Raw genomic sequence first — 18624 nt, 5'->3', positions numbered from 1 at the left:
CTGTGCTGTATCTGATGGACGCTGTCCTGGTGCTTTGTCTGGAGAATCAACACTCTGGTCCAGCGTAGGAACTGGAACTCAGAACTGGGTATAACAGGAGTTACTCTTCTGAAAGGGGGGAAGACTGATTACCTTAAGCAGAACAAACGCGGGCTTTATGGGTTGGAGATACAGAACTGGACCCCTGTGCTGAAATTTACAGTTAGATCCACTTTTTTTGGTAGGGCCAGGTTCCACAGAAATGACATTTTCTGGGTTGCTCCTAAAAAGAACCCTATCTTCACATAACTTAGATAATAATAACTAGTGTCGTACACATTGCTATTCTCTTATCACTGTTTATCCAACTTTTCCTCCAAGGAGCTCATGGTTCTCTTCCCCCCCCCCAAAAAAAATTAACCCGTTTTAGCTTCCCAACAACCCTGTGAGGTAGGTTAGCCTGAGAGCCGAAATAATAGCTAGCTGGTCTCGTTCAGCGTTTATATAGATAGCACTGCCAGAAAGTTCAAATACTTATCTCAGAGATCCTTACACAACAAACCTGTCAAGTAGGCCGGTCTTATTCCAAAATTAGGGGCAAGGAGGAGTGTGTGTGTGTGTGTGTGTGTGTGTGTGTGTGTGTGTGTGTGTGAGAGAGAGAGAGAGAGAGAGAGAGAGAGAGAGAGAGAGAGAGAGAGAGTCAATAGTCCTTATTCTAAGGAAACCCTGCAGGTATAAGGTATAGTCGAAGGGAATCAGACGTTTCCTGGGCATTTGGTTACTTTGGCCTTATGTTCTTTTAGTTAAGAGTCGGAGCACACACACACACACACACACACACACACACACACACACACAACTTTACAGAAAAAAACGATCAGAACACTTAAAACAGTAGACGTGGAAATAAACCTCATTGAAATCAACCAATAAATTCCAGGTAACTGTTTCCAGGTGTATAGGACTCTAGGACGCAAAATGACCTGGATTATGTGTTTTAGCTTTCTATGTAGTAGTAGTAGTAGTAGTAGTAGTAATAGTAGTAGTAGTAGTAGTAGTAGTTGTTGTTGTTTTTGTTAAAAATATAAATCCTTCTCCTAAATCACAGAAAAAGGATTTATTTTAAATCATTTAAATATTTTACGTTCACTGAAGATTGAAGAATTGTCTGGAACCTTTGGACCCCCTAATACACACCCTGCTCCGGAAAATATACTGAAGGAACAGGCTGAAAACAAGTTCAGCTGGAATTTGACGTCTTTCCCAAGTAAAAGTAGGCAAAGAATGGGCTATAAAATACTCCAGGCTCTTGTCATTAACGGATTCTCTTCTGAAATCTTAGAGAGTCTATAAAATGAATCCGGTATTTAAGGGGCTGGTGTTAAAATTAAGAGCCCATTCTATTATTAATTAATTAATTAATTAATTAATAATTGATCTCTATAGCACCATCACTGCACATGTCGCGTTCCAAACGGTCTCTGCCCGGAGGACTTTACAAAGTGTAATTAGAACATAACGTTTCTTTTGTGTGGAACACACGTGTAGTGTTTCGGGGAGGAACTACAACCCGCCTCACGGAAAAAGTTAGAAGATCCCCCTCTTAAAACAAAAACAAAAATACAAAGAACAGGGCTTGAAAATAAGCGTTTTCACGGAGTTAGTTGTGGTGAAGCAATCTCAGTGAAATGAAAAAACTCTCTTCTTCTCCAAAGCAAACTTATCTGGCTTTATTTCGCCTTGAAAGGACGAGGGAAGGGAGGGAAAGACCTAAAGTTGACGCACTTTCAATAACAGTTCCATCCCATTTGGATTCACCCCGAGTGTGCCCTTCCCTGAACGGGGCGTGAGCCCTACCCTTTCACACATGGGTCTTAAATCGGTTTCTAAAACTAAAATCAGACCGACGTGGGCACGGATTCCCCTTTGATTTCTCTGCCGCGTTTGCACTCATGGAGAAACCGGATTCCGACTGAACTTCTTTTCAGCACCTTCGTCCCGTTTTTCCCCCCGGCTGGAACCACATCCCAGCCCCAGGGAACTGAAATAGCTGGTTTTTAAGAAGGCTGCGGTCCCGATTCATTCCCTTGGGCGTCTTATTGAGATCAATGAACCACACCACCTTCTCCAAAGAAACAAATTTGGGACCGGGATATAAAACAAGTTAATCCCACGGTCTTAACTTCAGTTTAAGGCGCTCGCGAACAGAAATCAAAGCGGAGTAGCCAGAAGTCGGGTGACCCCTTTCCCTCTTCCCCACATATTGATTTCCCCCCATAGATCTTTAAAGGAATTAGCGGGGCGCGCGGAATGTGGGACTGCTTAAACAAAGCCGTCCAGCCTGGCAGGTCAATTTCCAAAACACAGGTTAATTTCTAACCCAGGGAAGTTATTTTTCGAGGAACTGTTTTGCCTTCATCTGACCGTGGGGGTGTGGGGGAAATGGAAGCATGGCTCCTTTGGTGGCCACGATCCCAAGTTCAGCCCTTTTAAAGCTGCCATCCTTGGCGCACTTCCCCAAGAGTAGACCCCGGCTGATTCCAGTGGGGGCTTATTTTTCATTCAAAATTGCTCTGTTGTCCCCCTGATTTCACGAGAGTAGGTCAGCGTGTACTTTCCATTTCTCCCACGGAAACCAACGGCGTCTAAGAGTGCTTAGTGCTGATCACACTTGTGTCCCCAAGAAAATCTGCCGGGTTCCAGACTTAAAAAACGAAACGAAACTTTGTATGAACACAACCCGGACTTCCCTCTCTCTCTTTCCCTCTATACAGTCTACTGAAAACACATTATGGCAGTAATTAAACGACCCCTCCTCGCCTGCATTTTAGACTCGGGCTGCAATCTTGCCCATAGTTACTTGGGAGTAAATCTCATCGAACTCTGTGGCACTTACGTACGAGTAAACACACATAGGATCGGGGATGCGCATGGCGCAAAATCAACCGATTGACTGAGTCCTGCGCATCTCCGCAAGGACAAAACACTGTGGCGGGTTTCCAGATTTGTGCGGTTCTATAGTTAATGTATTATTCCAGTGTTTAAAACCACTCAAAACCTGTTTTAAATAGATGCCAACAAAACACAGACTAGTTTTATTTTGTATAAGTCTTACACATATATTTATTTTCCATTCCTCTAGAGTGGTCCAAATCCTCCAACAAGGACAAAGTTATCAAAAATATTTGGGGCGGAACGAGAGTCTGTATTGACGGGGCGAGAGAAGCTGTTGATTTCATAATTCTACCGATTAAACCCCAAACAGAAACCTACAACACCTGGATTTTTCCTTGGGAGACAGCCAATAAGTAAACCTGCAGGTATTTGAGACAACTTTGAAACTGTGCACATTTCAAAGCAAATAATAAACAGGGCTTAGGTGGCCGTTTCTTTTGAAAGGACAATATTGCTTTTTCCAAAAGGACAAAATCAAACTGGTTTCAGCGGTCAGATTAAAGCAGCGGGCACTTGAACTAGTAAATACTGTTCGGTTTTTAAGTGTGAGCGCACCGCAGCCGCTGAGAGGGTTCTATTTTTATATGATCGGTTTGTTTCTTTTCTTTATATATTGCTTTTCCGAGAGGGAGCAACTGGTTTTGAACCATATGGGAGAGAGGACAGGATCCAATCTGCGACACGACCCTAAACATACTTCCTCCCAGTCCCTTCAACTAGGATACACACATACCTTTGAGTAAATCCCGTTGGTATCCATACGTAGATATGCAACCCAACTTTGTGCATCTTTACTCAGAAGTAGACCCCCTTGATTTCCATTAGACTTACTCCCCAGTTGGTCACAGGATGGCAGTCTTTCTATTCCTCCTTAAAGTTCTGTTTTCTTACGGGTTTACACGCGTGAAGTCTCTCGTTGAAATTACTGGGCTCTGGCAATGTTTGCATTTGGCCAGGATCGTGCCCAAAGTTTGCGGGGTGGGGGGTGGAGTGGGGTAAGAGGCATGGATGGCATGAACTCCCCCCCCCTCCCACACACACACACCTTCGCCCAAAGAATAAGCAAAATAAATTGAAGTGTGGTGCATTGATATTGCCTAAGATGTTAATATAATAATAAGTTTTAATTTATTGTACTAGTCTGCGGTGGCCGGGCGAAAAGTTGCTTTCAGAAGCGGGTTGATTTGACCCCATCTCAAAGATCGTTCCAGGCGTTTTAGTTCCCCCCCAATACAACACCAGCTCCATCATCAAGGACCTCTATTCCAATGCGGGCAAAGGGTGTCGTGAGAATAAGCGCCCGCCTGAATTGAAGTATTAACCTGGGGGGTGGCACTCCATTTCTGTGTGCATGCATGTGTGAATGCTTGCGCGATGCTTGTGTCTTGTGTGCCCACCTGCGTGTTTGACCGCGTTGCTCAGAGATTGACGTGCGTTCACTTGAGTGTCTGCATAATGTCGAGCCAGCGGCTGAACGCCCTGTGACTGGGAACAGGGGGCCAATTGTGAGGCTATACCCATGCTTGTGCATAGCTTGACTTCATGCAACTGAACACGGATAGAGCGAGGGAGGGACCTTCCTTTAGCGCTCTCCTGCACCCTGGATATGTCCTGAGGATCGGGTTCCTCGGCATATGTGATGAGTGCAGCATCAAATGACGGTTGTCACATATGAATGGGCCGCAGGCCCTGTTCACACGTGCAGCTGCCAGTGACTTACCGCGTGAAGAGAAAGCTTGCGGGCAGGTGCGAACCAATCGATGTCTCTGTATGTACGTGTGTGTGTTACAAACTCTCTCCGTGTGTGTGTGTGTGTGTGTACATGACTCAGAAATGTAACTTAACATGCGCCCCTGGGGCATGCGAGAAATTTGTAAGGGGATGGGGGCGGGGGGTTGAAAGGAGGAAAGTGTTGGTTCATTTTATTTTATTTTATTTTATTTTATTTTATTTTATTTTATTTTATTAAAAAATACATAATCAGCCTTTTCATAAGGCTCCCCCCGGCTATTAATATTTCATATTAGCTGCGCGCGTCATTGTGTGAACTTTGTCACGGGAAATTCAATCGAGCTTTGTAAATATTGATGGCATCTGAAATGAAGCCTTCGGCTTCCTTTCCGCGGCGGGGGAGGGGCGGGGGGCGACCGGTGTGGCTTGCGATGGCCCCGGGCCCAAGAAAGCCCACCTCTTGACTCCCTGGCACTTTCTGGCGTTGCTCACCCCCACCCACCCCACTCCTCCCCTCCCAACGCAAATCCTGCTATGACAGGGGGTTTGAGACTTGGATACTCAAACGTCGTTGGACTACAACTCCCATCATCCCCAACTTCCATTCTCACCAACAATAGCTGGGGATGTTGGGAGCAGCAGTCCAGCAACATCAGGGGGTTCAAGTTTGGGAACCCCAATTTCACAGGGCTGTAGAAAATAAAGAGAGCCCTCAAACCACCCTCTCGCCCAGGATTCTGTTTCCAACCGCGGCCAGCCTGAGAAGAAGTCTACCAAGCAGGGCATATGAAGGCGGCAGCCTGCCTCATTTGCTTGGCCCAAGCATCTACTACTCTGGTATACTGCCACTGGACAAGGAGGTTGCATTTAGTCGCCTGGGCGAATGACTGCTGATAGAGTTCTCCTCCAGTTTGTCGAGTCGCCTTCCAAACTATCTAGGCCAGCGGGCCAACACCGCATCTCGTGGCAAGGCGTTCCACAAGTTTGTTAGGAGCTGTGAGGAGTGCTTTCTTTTGTCGGTTCTGAATCTGCCGCGTATCGGTTCCATTCACACACCACGCACGTGGCGAATGTTCGTCCTTCTTTTAAAAGACTGGAACTCTGGGATTTAGTATATATCTAATATTTAATAACGCTAACTTGAGTTCGAGTACTAATTATGAAAGATTACAGAGACGAAGTTGCTTGACGGGGACGAACCATTTCGCAGCTACAACCCTTAACTCCGCCCGCAAGCAAGAAAGGCGACGATTCCACGAAGAGTGCAACCCGGAGTCACTTGGGAGTCGATAGGAGAGGTGTATGTGGGAAGTCATCTCGGTTGAGCATCGAGGAGGGATCTGTTGATACTGGGACAGAAAAACAAAGCTCACCTTTCCCAGTCCTTTTTACCTATTTTCTGTTTCAGGAAGCGAATTGTCAAGACATTCCTATCCAGGAACGCAAGAGCGGAATCCGAATGCTAATTCCGGAATAACCCCACAAATGTCTGTTTACAGAAACGGAGCACACACACCTAGATCAAGAGCGGGGTTGTAGTAGCTGGCGAGTAGCGACCTCATTGGAAGCTGCTTCCGAATTTTGGCAATAAAACCCTTAGCTAGTTCACTCCGGAGAGTAACTTATCAAGACCTGGGGAATGGTCCTCCTGAGCCTCACTCAGCGATGCCTACTAGTGTGTGTGTGTGTGTGCAAAGATTAGACCCATTCTTGGAGTCTAGCCCTTTTCTCGACTATTAGCTAAATAGAGCCTCCAGGATCTGAAGCAGTGTACCTTTGGATGCTCAGTGGTGTGGAGTGGGCAGGAGATGAGGCTTTTGTCTTGTGCGTTTGTCGGAAGCATCTGCCGGGCAACTTTGGGCCTTTTGGTTTGGTTGTGTATTTGTGTGTGCGCACGTGCACACACACGTCTACGCTTGAGATCCCTGTGAAATGCGACCTATGCATTATCCCTTCAGAAGAGACACATGAGTTACTCTCAGGTAAGCTGCGGTCTTATTATATGCCCAAGGATCTCCCTCTGCCATTTTATCACCTCAACAACACGGCGAGGTTGGTTGGTTCTTTTAGATTTACGAACCGCCTTTCACCAAATGGCCCCAAGGCGGTGCACAAGAATTACAAATAGAAACCTATACTGTCCAATTATCTGAAACCTACAAATAAGGTACGCTCGGAGAGAGAAAGAGGGACCACCCGACTTCTTGAGCGTCATGTCCTGTTCAATAAGACTTCCTTCCAGGTTAAGGTTAGAAGAGCCCGCCGAGTCTAGCGTGTTTCCTCGGAAGTAAGATCCAAGGAGTTTCAAGGGGGGCTTCACTCTCAAGGAAACCTTCTAGCGCTCCAGCCTTAGATCCTTGAATCGTATTTGACTAAATGTCGATCTGACTTGGGTACTACCTTCTGCTTGAGACCTCACCCACCCTCGGGACCTTAGGAACATAGGAAGCTGCCTGATGCTGAGTCGGGCCCTTGGTGCACCCAGCTCAGTATTGTCTACACTGACTGGCAATAGCTTCTCCAAGGCTGCAGGCAGGGGTCTCTCCCAGCCCTACCTGGAGATGCTGCCAGGGATTGAACCTGGGTCCTTCTGCATGCAAAGCAGATTTCCTTCCAAGTTAGCAGCCCTCTTTTGAAGGAAGGAAATTCTATCCAAATAGAATTTACTTCCTGGTAGGTAAATATGCCTAAAACGGGAAGACAAGACTAGGGGGATTAGGCGAGGTTAACTTGTGACTCCGCTGGGAAGGCGATGCACCTTCTTGGACCAGTCGCTTCCCGTGGCCCGCTCACTCTGGTCTACCTGACAGGACTGTCGGAAAGAAGGCTGAGGTCATGCAGGAGAAGGGCCGAGAAATCAACATAAGAGTCACCTACAGGTTAAACGGCTGTCCAAGCCTGCACGTGGTCCTAGTTCACACTGAGACGATTATTATATTGCACACCGGCCAAAGCCCAGTCCGTGGAAAGGCGGTTCATTCATTCACTCATCCATCCAGTCAATAGATGGATGTATACAGCTGTCTCTGTGTCGATTATAATGTCCATGTGGGGTGTGTGTGTGTGTGTGTGTGTGTGTGTGTGTGTGTGTGTGTGTGAGAGAGAGAGAGAGAGAGAGAGAGAGAGAGAGAGAGAGATTGTGTGCAAGCATGCAATTATAAGCGTCCTTGCAGTCTGCAGTGATACACAGCCCAAGGGAAAGTTTACTCTGCAAAAACTGGACCAAGACATCCCATGCTTCAATCCTGTGTTAAATAGCCCCAAGGATGTTCATCCCAGCCTTCCTAGGCTCAGGATCACTTCAAGGATCACGAAGGATTACGAATGTCCCCCTTCACCCATAAGCAAGAGTGGAAGAGGAGCAAGAAAAGCCATCCTCCTTCCACCCCCTTATAAAGCGCTTATAGCTTGTGGTTCTTAAATGTGTTGAGCCATGCCTCTTCTGCTCTACTGAATGTCCTCTTTGAGCCAGAACTTCAGTTAGGATCTGCTCCTTGAGGTGCATGAAGGGATAAAACCAGGAGTGGAAGTGCTTTCTATATTTTATGTAAGGCACTTCTTCTGGATGGAAAAGTCACTGCAGGGGCAGAAATCAGGCAAATCAACAGAGAGAATAATCAGACAGAGATTCTGGGCACGTACAAACTGCCTATCCTTCTCGCTGTACCTCCAAATGCATTAAAGAATGGGTTGCTTTCCCAGGGTGCCCCACGCTCTTATTTATTTTTTTATCTTTTTATTTATTTATTTATTTAAACTCTTCCTCCATTTCTAATCTATTCACCTTACATCACATTATATGCCAATACAGTGGTTCTGCCAATACGTTTTCATGTGAACACAACTAGCACCTTTTGCTATGAATGTGTGTACAGGTACAGATCTGTACACATACACACGTTATGTTGAAGACAGGGACAGCATTTCACTTCCTGTCTGTACCATGCAGTCGAGGGGGGGCTTCTGTTCAGCTTCGCTCGCCAAATGAAGGCAGGTACAGTCGTCCATACAAAAACCCATAGGAGGGTACAGACATCTGTACATGGGTGTAACATAATGTCTGAGTAGGGCTACTGTGTACATCCATCCATCTTAAAAGTCAGCACAGCATGGGGACTGGCCTCCTGAAAACTGTAGTCATTGTGTGCACCAAAGGTAACCAAGTCAACAACAGTGTGTAAACGACACAGAGTGTGTGGATGTTGGACGTAATGAGGCCATTCACACAATCAAAAACTGTGTTCTACTCGGGTTTTTGAGCTGTGTGTGCTCCCAATTTTTGGTGGTGTGGAAGCAAGGTAGGAGGGAAAGCTGGGCAGAAGTGATTGTGCGGAAGCTACCCAGGTTTTCCTCCTCCCTTGCTTCCACACAAATGAAAATTGGGAGCACACACAGCCCCCAAACCCTGGTAGAACGCCGTTTTTGATTGTGTGGATGACCTCAATGTGTGAATACAATGGGCATTCCAGTTCCGACTACACATCACTTTTCTGCCTGCCTGCTGCCAGTCTGTTCTAGTTTCTAAGGGCATATTTGACTATTCCAGAAGCCAAGAATGCAGTGTTTATTATGATAGCCTCTTGATCCGAATTAAAGCAGTTCGGGCGGGGGGACCTTTCTGGGGGCAGGGGAGGCGGAGAACCCACTCGCTGGGGAGCCAAGGAGAAAAGCTGACATTGAAATGTTATCTAGGGTGTGTTTTTGAACGCCCCCCCCGCTTTAAACCCTTTTCTCAACTCTGATCTCCTTTTCTGTCTCCCTCTCCCTCTCGCCTTAAATATGTCACGCATTGTCCCACCCTTCTCTGTGAGCGTGTTTTAGAGGACATTTGAATAAAAGGCTGAGTGCCAGGTATGGATGACATGGTGGGTGGAAATTTCACCTCCCTACAAAGCATCGTCAGCCCCTATTTGCATAAGGTCAGGGTAGAACTCCTGATAGAACTTCTCCAGCATCCCTGTCTCCTAGCAACCCTCCTGGGCTCTCGGTCCAGGCTGCTATTGGACTGGGCCTTTCCCTTTTCTTCTTTTCAAAGGGAGGCTTACAATCAAATGTCACCCTCCCAACCTGGGCCTGTCACCCAACAGGTCAGCTGTTTTCTCTTGCCACCTCCTCCCCCCCTCAAACCCCCCCCCCACCGCTCTTTATCCCCAATTAGACAGACATTCGGAGGATTCCTTGCCTTCCCAAATCTGCTTCCTTTCCTTGGCTTATTAATGGCTAATAATATTTGAGGTGGGGCTTCTTTGTCGTTAATTCATTCGTGGGGCTGAAGGGGAGAAGTGGGATGAGGAGAAAAGCAGAGAGAGCACGGGGGGGATTTGAGAGAGGGGGCACAGAAGGGGGGAAACGTGTTGTGTTTCTGAAACAGAAATAGGGAGTTTGCTGGGGGGCAACTACTTTTCTGAGAGAAGGTTGCCCCCCTTTGTCCCCTCTCTCAGTCACTCATGGGAGGCAAACACTGGCTACTAGTCGGAGGGCTTTAGGCCACCTCCAGACTCAGAGGCAGGATGCTTCTCAGTACCAATTGCAGGGGAGCAAGAGCGGGAGAGAGGGCAGGCACACACCTCTTGCCTGTGAGCTTCCCCGAGGCATCTGGTGGGCCACTGTGTGATGCAGGATGCTGGACTAGATGGGCCTTCTTGGGCCTGATCCAGCAGGGCTGTTCTTAGGTTCTTAAGACAGACAAATTGGAAACACCTGCAAAAGTCTAGAGAGAAGGCAATAAAGTGGGTGGCTGAGGGAAGGGGGGCCCTCCACTGCGCCCATCTGGGAGTGGGTGGGAGACTCCTCCTCCTCCTTCTCCTCCTCCTCCTCCTCACAGGATGCCTTTAGAAGCTGGAGCCGGGATGGGAAGGAGTGACAGAGAACAGCAGCTGACAGGGCGAGTGAATGGAAGGTCAGCCCTGGACAATGGGCTCTCTTGCTCGCTCCTGGCTCCGCTGTCAGGCAGAGGGCAGGCTGAGTGGTCCCGCTGCCCCAAGGTTCGGGTGGGTGGGTGGGTGGAGGGACTCCTGCATCAGCCTGTCAAGTCTAAAGGCAGATTTGTGTTCAGAGGAGAGGAGAGGCGAGGAGAGGAGACCTGATTTTTAAGCATGCTTAGGCCTGGTGGGTTTTCCCCATGTTGATTAATTACACACACACACACACACACACACACACACACACACTATCTTAATTTCAATGTGCACCCACCTTTGCTATTTGATTCTTCAGCTGGGCCTGGGAGAGAGGCACCCAAGATGAATTAGGGTAACTCCCTGTTTTCCAGGACCAAAACAATGCATTTGATCCAGGTGTTGCATATAGTTTGGCAGATCTCCAGGGGCTTAACTATCATAGGGCAAGGGGAGACAGTTGTCTGGGGTCCCACTGCCTTGCCCCCCCCGAGGCAAATCACATGACTGACTCCCCCAGCCGCGCACTGCCCGGGCTTCCTTCAGTTGTATTTATCTTCTGAAATTGATGTGAGTGTTAAGACCTGGAGCGACCAGAACAGCATGTCTCTCTCTGGTACCATTCAATGACTTGCATCATCCACAATTTACAAAACCTTTAAAAAAATAATTTTGGATGAGCTGAGCTTCAGTGAGTGGGGGGGCATTTTAAAATCTTATCTCTGGGCCCACTCCAACCTTGCTACGCCCCTGCAGATCTCTCTCTCTCTCTTTCTCACACACACACACACACACACACACACATATTATGTCCCTGTGTGGTTCAATTTTTCTATCTGCAAGAGGAGAAGGGGTGGGGTCTGATGAACTGTTGGTTATTATGGGAGTTGTTGTTGTTCAGCAAGATCTGGGGTACAACAGGTTGGGAACCACTGCTGTGGACAACACTGCAGTAGATGGACCAATGGTAAGGCAGCTTCCTCCATTCCTAGTTACTCCCCCCTTTCCAAAGTTATCCTCACCACAACCCTGCGAGGCAGGTTATGCTGCCAGATGGTGACTGGCTGAAGGTTAGTCATCCATGGAGCTTCGTGGTTGGTTGGCTACTGCCACACATTCTGACCAGGACACCGGGACACTCAAAAGTGAGTTCATTCACACAATCCAAAACGGTGTTCTACCCAAGCTTGGGAGCTGTGTGTGCTTCTCATGTTTGCTTGTGTGGAAGCAAGGTAGGAAGAAAACCTGGGCAGAAGTGATTGTGTGGAAGCAAGGTAGGAGGACAAGCTACCCAGGTTCTCCTCCTGTGTTGCTTCCACACAATCACTTCTACCCAGGTTTCCCTCCTCCCTTGCTTCCACACACCTGAAAATTGGGAGCACACACAGCTCCCAAACCTGGGTGGAATACAGTTTTGGATTGTGTGAATGACCTCACTATTTTTCAAGCAGTTTTTCTGGGTTCTCTGTGCGCCCCCCCCCCCCACTTCGCCCGTTCAGACAGGTAAAGTTCCCAGAGTGCTCCCTAGGGCGCTGCTTGCAGTTCCAACCTTTCCCTCCCTCCTCCCCCCGCACGCCCCCCACCCATTTCTCCTTTTCTCTTTCTGGTCTTTCAGAGGAAACGCGCAGGTGATGGATGCTCTGAGAGAAAGCTAAGGCGAGGGTGAGAAGTCAACTGCCCTCCACTTCAATAATGCAGGCGTCCTGTTCCTTCCTCTTTGTGGAGTTGGCTAGCACAGAGAGAAATCGAGGACACCGGAGATGCTTAGATGGCCAAGGCGATCTGACAAAGGGCGAGGCTGCCTTTCCCCTAAAAGGGCCAGTTCCCCCTTATCTCCTTTTTGGATTACCATCTGCCCGAATTTCCCTTCCGGAACTTTGCAAAGAAAGAGAAAGAGAGACGAGACGAGACAGACAGACTTCTATGTAGCCTGCCTTGTCTCCTAGATCTCCCAATGAAAAGCCCCCCCCCCCCGCCCAAACACACACTTTATTCTGGTTGTCCAGACGATCTCCATCCGCTGAATCTGTCTGTCTCGCCTGGCCTCTGTCCCTCAGCCCAGCTGTCTGCTGAGGATTGGCTTAAAAACCTAGAATCAGGAGAAGTGTCAGGTGTGACCTGAATCTAGAGGGTGGTGTGGGGGGGGTGGGGGGGTCCCTTTTCTGGGTATTGTCCTGAGTGTGTGAGTGAGGGGTGGGGTTGGAGCTCTCCCATCAAACTGCCAGTTCTGAGCCATATAGGTAAGACAGTTGCTTTCTAAAGACTACCGACTGGAGATTTGAATTGTCTGAATGCAATGCAGTGTGTGTGTGTGTGTGTGTGTGCGCGCGCCTGTGTGCAAATTCCAGATGCTCAAGATCACTATCTGGAATTTGCACAAACACCTGTAACCAGTTCTGTCCATCCTCTGTCTCTTCTGTTTCCAAACAACGTAGGCTAATGCAACATTTGCGCAACAAAGTCTGATAGCCCAACCCTAGACAGATCTTTCAGAAGCAAGTTCTCTGAGTTTAGTTTTTTAATATGCTTTTTGGTCAATTTCACATTTTCCCCATAACAGTTGCCTGGTCAGTTTCAACTTTTACATACTAGTTAAGGAGATCTTTCACAGGACCTCAGGTTCACTTAACCTCGGCTCAACATCAGGTTAAAAAGTGGGGCTTGGCATGAGGGGCAAAGTCGCTCCCAGGGCTTCACAAGCACAGCCTAACCCAGGCTGGTCTGCTCTAGCCTGGGTTAGGCTGTGCGTGTGAATACCCTTACAGTTTCAGTTTTATAACCTCATCTTTGCCAAACGGAAGTAGACATCTTTCTTCTTTGGGGGCTTTAGGTCTTGTCAGGCTAAAGGTTTATTTCTCTAAAACAGGGGTACCCAATCCTGGGTCCCCAGCTGTTTGTGGACTACAACTCCCATCATCCCCATCCACAGCTGGGGGTGATGGGTGTTGTAGTCCATCATCGAGGATCCAAGGTTGAGAACCTCTGCTCTAGAGCAAACAAAGCCGGATGTACTTAAATGAGTCATAATGACACACGAGCCCAAGGAAAGCTCATATAAGGCAGTTCAAACTCCTACTATCTTGAAAGGGTCTGATATTTTAAAAGTTTGAAAGGGACATTCTTTCTGCTGCCACGCTTTGCGAGGTGGAGGGGGCGGGATAATCAGAAGGCCCACTTATGGGGATGAGCATCTGAATCCGCTCATTTAGGAAGAAATATAGAAAAGTTCATGACTTGGAACAGGCATCCCAGGCGGCTGGAAAGAATGCCTTTAGTCTCCATTAAAGAATGTCGATGGTGCCATTCTATCTTTGCGAGATAAAGGCGACATTGTCTGGGGTTAGGAGGACCCACCAAAGCCATTGTCTTCCTCCGGTCTTCTTAGGGGCAACATGTGTGTTCCTCCCACACTGGAGCTCAGAATCAGACATGCCCCCATCTATGGCCTGAGCTGGGTCTGCAAAGGCAGATGAAGGCTTAGAAGAATCATCAGGCCCCTTTACACAACCAGAGGCATGGAGGGATGGGACTTTTATTGGGCTGTACCACTTGAGGTGCAGGTAGAGGCAGGGCCAAACCAACCCACACACAGAACACTGTGCATTTGGGGGAAAGCCAAGCCGATTGCTTCCCCCCAGATATTCTGGCCCCCAATATGCAGCATAATCCCCCCCCATAGAAGAGTGCTAATGCATGCAGCTCCTCTCTCACCAATATGCAATAAAAGAGTCCTAAATAAGCTTTAGTATCAGATTTTGCTGATTGTGTGTTTTAAAAGTGTAAGTGTGTGTGTGTGTGTATGCATGTGTGCATGCATACACATGTGTTTTTAAGGTGGCACAGGGCACAGAGTCATAACTCGGTGGAAGAGCATCTGCTTTGCATGCCAAAGGCACCATTTTCAATCCCTGGCAGCATCTCCATGATAAGGCTGAGAGAGACTCCTGCCAGCAACCTTGGAGAAGCCGCTGCCAGTCAGTGTCGACAGTAGTAAGCCAGATGGATCAATGGCCTGACTCAGTAGGAGGCCGCTTTCTATGTCCCTACCTGTTTTTTGAATGAACAACAACAGCAACAATGTATTGATCATGCAAAAGCTTCATACATTTCCAGAGTTCTGCCAGCTAATTCACAATAAATTCCAGATTGGATTATGTCTTTAGTAGTTTGGATTAGGACCCACTACATCCAATTGATGAGATCAGTCCAACGTCTGGCCTTTCAAGGCCCACAGCTTATTAATTACTTTATTTGCATGCTGCCTTTCACAGAATTGTTCCCATGGTGGGGAGAGGGAGAGAGAGAGAGAGAGAGAGAGAGAGAGAGAGAGAGAGAGAGAGATCTCAATATTGATATATTAGCAATACCTAACATCAATTTCAAAACCCTTTCAGCAAAATCTAAATGAGCTTAGAAACAATAAATCAGACAGGAGGGGTGGGGAAAGAGAACAATTTCAGTGCAGACATTCATTCTATGTTATACTAAAGTTAAATAACCCATGAACAATTAATAGAATCCCACTATAAAACTGTCCCTGGATATCTCTTAATGGCCTTTTGCCAAAATATGCTGAAGAATGTTTTATCTATCTGATGGTGAAAAAGTGCGCTGGGGAATTTAAATGTCTAAACTGAGATATGGCTGCCCATTGATCCTGCCTGGACCCGATCCAGGCCTTAGTGACTTGTACTGCAAAGATAATGAGGAGGAAAGCTGGTGATTAGGGAGCGGAATCAGATCAGTGATGTCCTTCAAAATCAGGACCTCTTGAGAGCAATGATTAAAAGTGCACGATCTAGGAATGTCCACCCAAGGCCACTGGAGTCGGGGGCATCCCTTGTGGCAGGTCTGCATGCCTTATGACCCACCAAATGGAATACAAACACCTGGCAGGCCATTATTCATAGCTGGTGGACTGCATTTGGCTTTGTGGGTCACAAGTTGTTTTCAGACGGGCCACCTCAATGGGAGACCACATGCTTTTCATGAAGAAGCTGACAGGCATTTCTGGCATCTCCAGGTCCAACTGTGAAATGCCCCTATCTTAACTTGTCCGAGGGCTGTGGGCCACCTCCAGTTTCGGCTGATACGTCAGCTACATCCATTTCTAGAGGTGAATGACCTTAAAACAGGGATACATATACTGGTAACCTCCAGGCTTGACTACTGTAATGCCCTCTATGTGGGGTTGTTTTTGTATGTATTCCAGAACTACAATTGGTACAGAATGCGGCAGCCAGATTGGTTTCTAGGACAACATGAAGGGACCACATAACACCGGTTTTAAAAGAACTGCACTGGCTGCTGATATGTTTCCGGGTGAAATACAAAGTGCTGGTTCTTACCTATAAAGCCCTTAACGGCTTAGGTCCAGGCTATTTAAGAGAGAGCCTCCTTTGTCATAAACCCTGCCATCTGTTACGATCTTCTGGAGAGGTCCGGTTACAGATGCCACCGGCTCGTTTGGTGGCAACCCATGACCGGGCTTTCTCTGTGGCTGCCCCAGGGCTTTGGGATATGCTCCCTGCTGAAATAAGAGCATCTCCTTCTCTGTTTTCAGGAAGAACCTCGAGGCTCTCCTGTTTTCACAGGCTTGTAATTAGAATTAATCTTAATAATTTCATAAACTTGTTTTAATAACTCCCCCCCCCATTTTTATTGTGTTGAGTATTTTAATCTATGACTTTGAAATATTTTAAATTTTGTACACCACCTAGAGATTTACATATCAGGCAGTATAAAAGTATGATAAACAAAAGAACAAACGAAAGAACAAACCCTAAGTGTGGCCTCCTGACTAATTGCTTATTGGGCCTGTGTGAAGCTTTGGCCAAAGTCACCTGGGCACCAAGCACAGATGACCATTCTTCCTGTGCAGTGCTGCATTTCCCCAGCATTGGGGGGGGGGCTCCTTTAAGGGAAATGACCCCTTTTGAGCCCTGCACCATCTTGGAAGGCATGCATGGGATGCTGGGAACTGTAGTCCTTTCCCAGGGCTTTCCCATAAAACTCATTATTTATTTATTTATTTATTACATTTTATATCCTGCTCTTCCTCCAAGGAGCCCAGAGCGGTGTACTACATACTTCAGTTTCTCCTCTCAACAAGCCTGTGAGGTAGGTTAGGCTGAGAGAGAAGTGGCTGGCCCAGAGTCGCCCAGCAAGTCTCATGGCTGAATGGGGATTTGAACTCAGGTCTCCCCGGTCCTAGTCCAGTACTCTAACCACTACACCATGCTGGCTCTCGTATTAGAGGGCTATGTCTCTCTGAAAGGATGTAGGCTTCACAATTATATTTGTTTCTTCTTGTTACCAGCCATTTCAATTAGTTTTAATTGAAGAACTTTTTCGATAAGTTAAAAAAAAAAAAACACAGACCAGTTCCTGGTTTCATTTCGTTATTGACTCCTGGCGGCTGTATTTTACGTACCGCTGTCTCTTCATGTGTTTTATTGTGTCTGTTATGCTATTGTATTTTTATTACACATGACTGTCTGGTTGTAGTTTATTGTTTTATAACAGTGTGCTGGAGGGACGAGTTCTAAACACTGGAAATAAAAATAGATTTTTTAAAAATTTCTATTTAAAATATTTTACCTCCCATCTGACCAGGATGCAGCCTGGTTGACTCAGTCCACCCCCCCCCCCGCATAGACACCCGCTCTTTCGCCAAGCAGAGGATGTGGCCACAGATCAGATGTATGGGGTGGGCTGGCCCTACGCTCCACCCCAATAGAATTTTCAGTCTTCAAAAAGGACAACTCCCAGCAGACTCTCCTTCTGATTAAGTATTTATTAGGGCCCCTGAAGCTTTGCATAACATTTACTCTACATTCCGGACTCCCTTGCCTCTTTCCGTCTCTGTCTGTCCTGCTCCCACCCCCACCCGCCTGGCAAACAGCTCCGATTCCGGCCCAGCCTATGCGGTGATATCAAGGAAGACTCTCCACCCCCCCACCCCACTCCCGCCACCCTCCAGCCTCCTATGGCCAAACCAAAGGGAGGTCATTCTAATAATACACAAGGTCAGTGTGGGGAGCCACTGAGTCGCCCAGTCATTTTTCATTTGCTCGCAGCACTTAATGACAGTTACAGGGGACAGGAACTTGGAGCTGATGGCTGGGTGATGTCACTAGCACATGCTCGGGGATTATAAGGGCAGCTGGGGGGCAGAGTGGCAGATTAATAAACGTGGAGGGAATCGCCGGCTAGTGCTTAGCTTCGGCGTGTCATAAACAAGAAATTAAGAAATTAAGAGGCACGCTGCAAAAGCAGTTGGGAAGCAGGAGGAAATGCAATAATTTCAATTAATAATAACAACAACAACTAATAATAATGATTAAAAAATAATAATAGTTGTTGTTGTTGTTATTATGCTATTTACACACAGTCTACCAGATGTTATTGACTGGATTTAGTACTTTAATTATCGGGGCCTTTCCAAGGATCTAGGATAACTAAAGAAAAATTAAAGATAGTGTCATAGTGCTGTCCCGAGTCGTGTGGCCTTCTGTAGCTGATGTGCTGTCATTTTATCAATGCCCAAGGTGTCAAGATGGTGTTCAAGTTCTTTTGGTACTGCACCAAGGGCACCAACAACTATTGGCACCACTCTTGTTTTCTTTGAGCCGCTCAGTTTCTTCTTCTTCTTCTTCTTCTTCTTCTTCTTCTTCTTCTTCTTCTTCTTCTTCTTCTTCTTCTTCTTCTTCTTCTTCTTCTTCTGTTAGTTTGTTTATTTATATTATTATTTGCATGGAGGGGGTGACCTTTCCCTTTAGCCTGTTTTGACAGATCTCCACCATGCCTTTCTCCTGCAATTCATGCTTGCTACTACAAGACCAGCTCTCTTCCCTCCTGGGGGTTTACCTGGTGGCAGCCTCGGGGTGATCATGTTGGCGGCTGGCAACTGTTTTGAACAACAGTGCATTTCTGCACCATGGTTATGCAGCCATGGGATGAGCTTATTGCATTGTTGTTTTCTTTAAAAGGTGGTGGCAGCTGGTACAGTTTCTATGAAGCCCTCTGACTGATTGTGCCTCCTCTAGGTCACTGCTGCCAT

The sequence above is a fragment of the Hemicordylus capensis genome, chromosome 10, assembly GCF_027244095.1.
Source record: "Hemicordylus capensis ecotype Gifberg chromosome 10, rHemCap1.1.pri, whole genome shotgun sequence".
Taxonomy (NCBI): Eukaryota; Metazoa; Chordata; class Lepidosauria; order Squamata; family Cordylidae; genus Hemicordylus; species Hemicordylus capensis.
Note: the sequence above shows the minus strand (reverse complement) of the source record.